The sequence below is a fragment of the Venturia canescens genome, chromosome 2 (assembly GCF_019457755.1).
Source record: "Venturia canescens isolate UGA chromosome 2, ASM1945775v1, whole genome shotgun sequence".
Lineage (NCBI taxonomy): Eukaryota > Metazoa > Arthropoda > Insecta > Hymenoptera > Ichneumonidae > Venturia > Venturia canescens.
In genome coordinates, this window is record NC_057422.1 from 19894232 (window position 1) to 19900681 (window position 6450).

A 6450-nucleotide genomic window follows, 5' to 3' on the forward strand; every position below is an offset into this window, starting at 1 on the left:
CGTTGGGAACAGAAAAAAAGAATAATAATAACTCACTCTCCGCGAATGTGTCTCGGTACTTATAATTAATAGAGGCCGAGCTCAAGGCCACGAATTCACTCTGAGCGTGACCTGTGCAACCGGTTCCATCCGATCTATACGAATTATACTAAATTACCTGTGTTATATTCGCCCATAGGAATTATACGAAGATGTTGAAAGAACATTTCTTTCTCATGTGTGTAATAAAAAAAAAACCATAACCAGCTTAGAGGTAACTCTTTTTGACGTCGATGCGTCGATGTAACCAAAATGCTAATAAAATCGTTTCTATGTGTTTGTTCCGTGTTTCATTTGTGAACTGTGAGTATCCTGTATCCTGCTGTTTTAATAAGAAGGTTTAACAAAGCTCGAAGATGTGTTGAACCAATCGAGTGTCGCTATGACTCGACTGTAATCTCTCGCGATGTCTGCGGAAAAGAATTTTTCATATTTTACCAGGAAATCCAACGTTTTGCGCAGTTATAATTGTTTGGCGATAAATCTTGGAAAAAAAGTGACAATCAAACGCGAGTTATTGAATTAGTAAGCGCATAGTCGGCGCTTCCTGAATCACAACATCGTTGTGCTGTAAATGAACTTCGTATCGGAGTGCCTAACGCGATGAGAAGTGTTCCACGCGCTTTGACCAAAATTTTCGGTTTCTCCTCCGCTTACCGCGAACGTCCCTGACCCAAGAATCGAAAGTGTTTTTCTGGTTCTTATATATAGTTATTGCCGGTCGCCAAAGGCTTGAAGCAGAAGCACGCAGAGAGAACGATCCTGCGGCGGGCGCCTGATAAAAGACCAGCCCCGAGTAGCGCAGAACCAAAAGGCTTTTCTAGCACCTCACATTTTGTCCGTCGACTCTCGCCCATCTGTTTATCGCTTCGACTATTTTTTATCTTTTTATTTAGTTTTTATCGCTGCCGTTGCCTCACGTTTTCACTTTTACTTACGAGTCCTGTTCCTATTCGTTCTGTTTGGTTACAGCAGTATCCAAATGGCTTTCGTTCCTGCTGGTACACAAAAGAAAGTTGTGCGAGCGCAAAGAACTTTTGAGGTTAAATCGTTATGACGCTCATTAGAAATAATCTTTCACATGGAGATTTCGTGATATTTTTATTTATCTTCGACAGGTTTAATGGAATATTTTGACGAGAACGAGTTGAAAATAAATAACGATTAAGCGAAAGAATGCGCTCCTTGACAGGTGGACTCGTGCATATTTTTCCCCCGCGTCGAGAACACTATCTGGGCGAGTTTTTTTTTCTAAACATCGCGAGGCTTTGATGGCAAAAGTAGTGAATGACGTTCCACGCGGATTATGCTTCTCTCGAATGAATTCGTTCGAGTTTATCGGGATTTTTGTAATAATTTACAAAATCAAAGGAGAATGGATGCGAGCCGACTCGGAGTGTAAGAGCTCGTCCCACACACTCGGAATGAGCAGTTCAATCGATGCACGAATAGTCAGAAAAAATTCGAAGGCGGCACTGCTTTTGAGTAATTTTAAATCAGCCGCGACGAGCGAGCAGGGATGCTATAAAAAAATGGAAAAAGAGCCGAAATGGTTCGAATACGAGTGCAACGAAAATCAAAGATGCAAGAAGGAAAAAAACCACTCCCAGCCAGCAGTGAGAAAAAGGGGGCAGCGTCTCGAGCCCTCGAAAAAAACGATGACCACACGCGTTCCTATTTTTTTCACACCACTCGTTTTTCTCGAAGCCCGAGCGATTTCGATCACCACCTAGAAAAAAAAACGTGTGAGAAAAACGCATGAGAACATAAATAGGAGATTTATCGCATGCTGATAATGACACAGAAAGATTGCAAACGAGTGCGAAGCGAATAAAGTAAATGAGCAAACGGATGCACCCTGTGCGGAGGATGCCAGTGCGGAGTATCACATGTCCCGTTCCGGAGATACGTCGCAGACACTGTTAACCCGATACTCGAGCTAGATAATTGAAATAATTCCACGATGAACGTCTGAATACGAGGGGGAAAAAAAACATTTTTCTTAGCACATCTGTTCATCGAATTGGCGAATTCCAATACAATATTTGCCCGGAAAAGCACCGTTCAACGTTACATTTAAGGAGTTTCGGTACAGGCGATACAATGTTGCCATGCTATACCATGCTAAAAATATAAAAAATTTCAAAAAGTTCAGAATTTTATAAAATTTGATGAACATATTCTTTAGTGCCAAATTTGACAATACAAATTTTTTAAGATTTTTCTTCTACACAGTGATCGAGTAATTGATCACTAAAGTTCACGTGTATAAGCATGGCGTTTTCGTATATATAGGTATACATTCCGGGCATAAGAAATCTCCGTTAATGCGTAATTACTCGATAACTAAGTAGAAGAAAATTTTGAAAAAATTTGTGTTCTTGTACTTGATGTTGAAGAACATAATCACCAAATTTGATCAATTTCTTAATATTTAGACTTTTGTACCGAAACTCCTTAAGGAAGTTTTGGTATTTTTGAATCACTTTTGTGATTCAAAAAAGCAAATAAACCACTTTGCTATTTTGTAAAATTTATTCTCGCAATTATTAAAATCATGTGTTTCGATGAAGTTGATAAATTTTGAATATAATGATTACGGTTATTAAGGTAGGAGTCGCGCGACAATCGATATTAGACGAACTCGTGATTTTTAAATTATATCATTTTGACGTGATAAACTTTCATATGGCTGAAGGATTTAATAGGTTACCGAAGATTATATCAAGATATTTACGATCAAAAATAGAAATATATAACACGGCATATCTTATGAGAAACCCATCCCGCCAACACTATGATTGCAGAATTCATTTCCTTATCGATTAGATGTAGTTTATTATGTTAAAATTGCTCCTCATAGATTATATTATAAAGATTCCAATGTGACCATAAAAATATGGGGCCATCGACTCATTCGAAGAGAATTTTAAAAATAATCTCGATGAAAACTGAGAAAATGGCCGGAGATCGACTACCATGAAGTGGCTCCATATACTTGGCAACGTTAAGAATGAAAAGTATACATATATGTATACTTTTCGTGATAGCCGGCGAGTTTGGTGGAGGCTGGGATATCTCTCGACTGTCAGGTGAGGAAGAGAACCGATATATATATATGTATAAATTGAAAAACCGAGTCAAATAAGCAATCATAAGATATTTCTAATCATATGACGCTGAAGTTTCCAACGTTGGAGTCCAACGAAATGATCGAAAAAAACTCTCCAATAATTCCAGTAATTCTCCTATTTTGTTCCCTGCCAAATTTGCGATTCGTAGTTTTTCAAGCTGCACCAACGATTCGTGAAATAAAAAATTGGTCAATTACAAACGTTTTTTTCGTTCATTTCGTTGGACTCCAACGTTGGAAACTTCAGCGTCGTCTAATCATAAATTATTAAATATGATCTTATATAAATTTATACGAATACAGTTTAAATTGGCCTAAGATTTATTCAATACAGAAAAGCTTTCTAATAACCTATTTTATTTCGACGATTAATAGATAGTCATTTGACCATAGAGTCGCGCGACTCTTACCTTTTAAGAGGATGGATCAGTCCGTGAGTGCGAGAGAGATAGCTGCAAATTTCGAAATCGAAATTATTTGACACAGTTTGACTAATTAAAAAAAGGCTCTGTCAGTCGATTTTTGCCATCCTTCTGCGTAGGCCGACAGAGCCTTTTTTTTAATCGGTCAAACCGTGTCAGAGAATTTGAATTAAAAAAATTCCAAGTGAGGTTAGTCGACTGATCCAACGACGCTGAAGTTTCCAACGTTGGAGTCCAACGAAATGAACGAAAAAAATGTTTGTAATTCACCAATTTTTTATTTCATGAATCGTTGGTGCAGCTTGAAAAACTACGAATCGCAAATTTGCCAGGGAACAAAATAGGAGAATTACTGGAATTATTGGAGAGTTTTTTTCGATCATTTCGTTGGACTCCAACGTTGGAAACTTCAGCGTCATCTGATCCATACTCTTAAGATGATGGATCAGTCGACTAACCTCACTTCGAATTTTTGAAATTGAAACTCTTTAACATCGTTCGTCCGATTAAAATAATAAAAATGTCATCGTACGCAGCACGATCGCAAAAATCCGATGACATTTTTATTTTTTCGATCAGACGAACGATGTGGAAAAATTTCCTTTTCAAAATTTGCAGCTATCTCTCTCGCACTCACGGTTGTGATTACCGACTGATCATCATCTTAAGGAGGTTGAAGCGTATCTTATGTTAAAACTATTTTCTAACTTTGCACATAAAAATTTTTAAAACAGAAAGCTTAAGACAGTATTAAACTTTTGGCGGGATATGCCGATGATTCACCGTCGTGAAATTGAGATATTTATTGTTGAAGTTTGCAATTTTTTGAAAGCTCCTTCCATAAGAGCCCATGTTTAACCTTGTCATTTTCGACAATGAATATCTCGATTACTAGGCGGTGAAACCTCTTCAAATTTTTCACACATAATTAAGCGCTATTCAAGAAGATTCACGTAAATTTTCAATTCATTATTTTGGAATAATAAAATCTAATGTATTTTTCGTATGATGTCCTAAATATATCGCTTCAACTTCCTTAAAATACTTTCGTAGTAAAATCGTCAAGCAAAATGTGACAAGAGCCATTTTCTATTTAAATAAGTATGCATATCTATATTTTAGACCAGCTGACTCATGCTGTTGTCAAACCTTCCACTGTTTATGTCATTATTACTCGTTAACTTCAAATAAGTGTTTTTCTTTTTCCATTCTCAAGCCATTTTCACCGGTAACAAAGGTTTCTCAAGACATCATTGACATCTAAAAACATTATATCTTCTTATTCACGTTTTTGGCCCTTCAATGGATGACCGATAAAAAAATGTGATTCGCGTTAATTGTTTTCTCGACAACTAGACGCTAAATCCTATAATAATTCCAGGATAGATGCACGGTCTATATTTCTAGCATATTTTCAAATTTCAATTCTTAAAGATATAATTTTCGATTCCCATTAAATTCGCGTGAACGTTCTTAAGGAGGATGGATCACGAAATCAAAATAATCAGAATTTGATCAAATTTGGTGATAACATTCTTTGGCATCGAGTATACAAACAATTTTTTTCAAATTTTTTTACCACATGGTTATCGCATAATTGAGCGTTAAATCGAAGTTCTTATGCACGAGATGTATAACTGTATATATATATGTAAACTCTATGCTTGTACACGTGAACTTTAGTGTTCAATTACTCGAGAGCTATGTGGTAGAAAAATCTAAAAAAATGTATATTGTCTTATATATTTTTAAAGAATACATTTAGCAAATTTTGTTAAATTCTTATCATTTTGAAACTCTTAATATTTTTAACATGGTTTAGCATGGCAACATTGTATCGTCGCGATCCACCATCCTTAAAAAATAATTTCATCGCTTTTGAACAGATTGCATCTCATAAAGTGAAGTGTAAAAAAAAAATCAGTTAAATTTTCAGACGGTTTAGGAGCGTCGTTGCTGAGAAAAATCAATAACAATTTGGGCCAAATGACATGTGATTTTATAGAAGTCAAGACACATTCAGTCATATCTCCGTAAAAAATGATGCTAAAAATATGAAATTTTTTTCACAACATGAGCAAGGCTTGCTGAATAATGTCAATTTTTTTCAGATTTATTAGGAGATTTGCTGAGATTATATTAATAATAATCTGTTTCCCGTGCAGTTTTTTGAGACTAGGATCGTCACTGTCCGTGTTTTCGACTGAGCTTTCATCAGTTTTTTGTCTTTTTTTGTCCCAACTCTTCTTTAAAGTGTATGCAACGTTGCCAAACTGTAAACTGGCCTAACTTTTGAAAGGGAGGAAAATTCAATTTTTCAACTCCTCGAATGAAACATTTTTTAAAAAAAATTCAGATATTATTCGCAGGATAACGAATTTCTTTCATATTCGTTTTATTTGGAGGTTCGAATTATCATGTTCGTGCAGAAGAAACTCTGCGATGAAAATAAATCCGTAACTCGTTTTTATGGATTTTTTCACATGGGAACATCCAATGCTGCAGCTTCTCGTTTAAATATAATCGATCGGGTATTTTAAAACGAGTGATTGATTCCTGAGGAATTTTAGCATCAGCCGACATTTTAATTAATCCTCAATCAATATTTCCGAGGAAATTTCACTGCTGGTGTGTCGTGGATGAAATGAAAATTTGGAATAAATCTATTGAGTGCTTGATGAAAGTTCGATGGAACGCAAGAGCTTTGCTTTAATGAAAATATTGAAACGTTACTGATGACGAATTTGAAAGAGATATTTGATCAGGAATGCGCGTAAAGTGAAACACGTTTATTTCCCATATTTAATTCTCGCTTACCGCGACGTTCGCTCCAAAAGTGCACGTCGTTGACGCCCG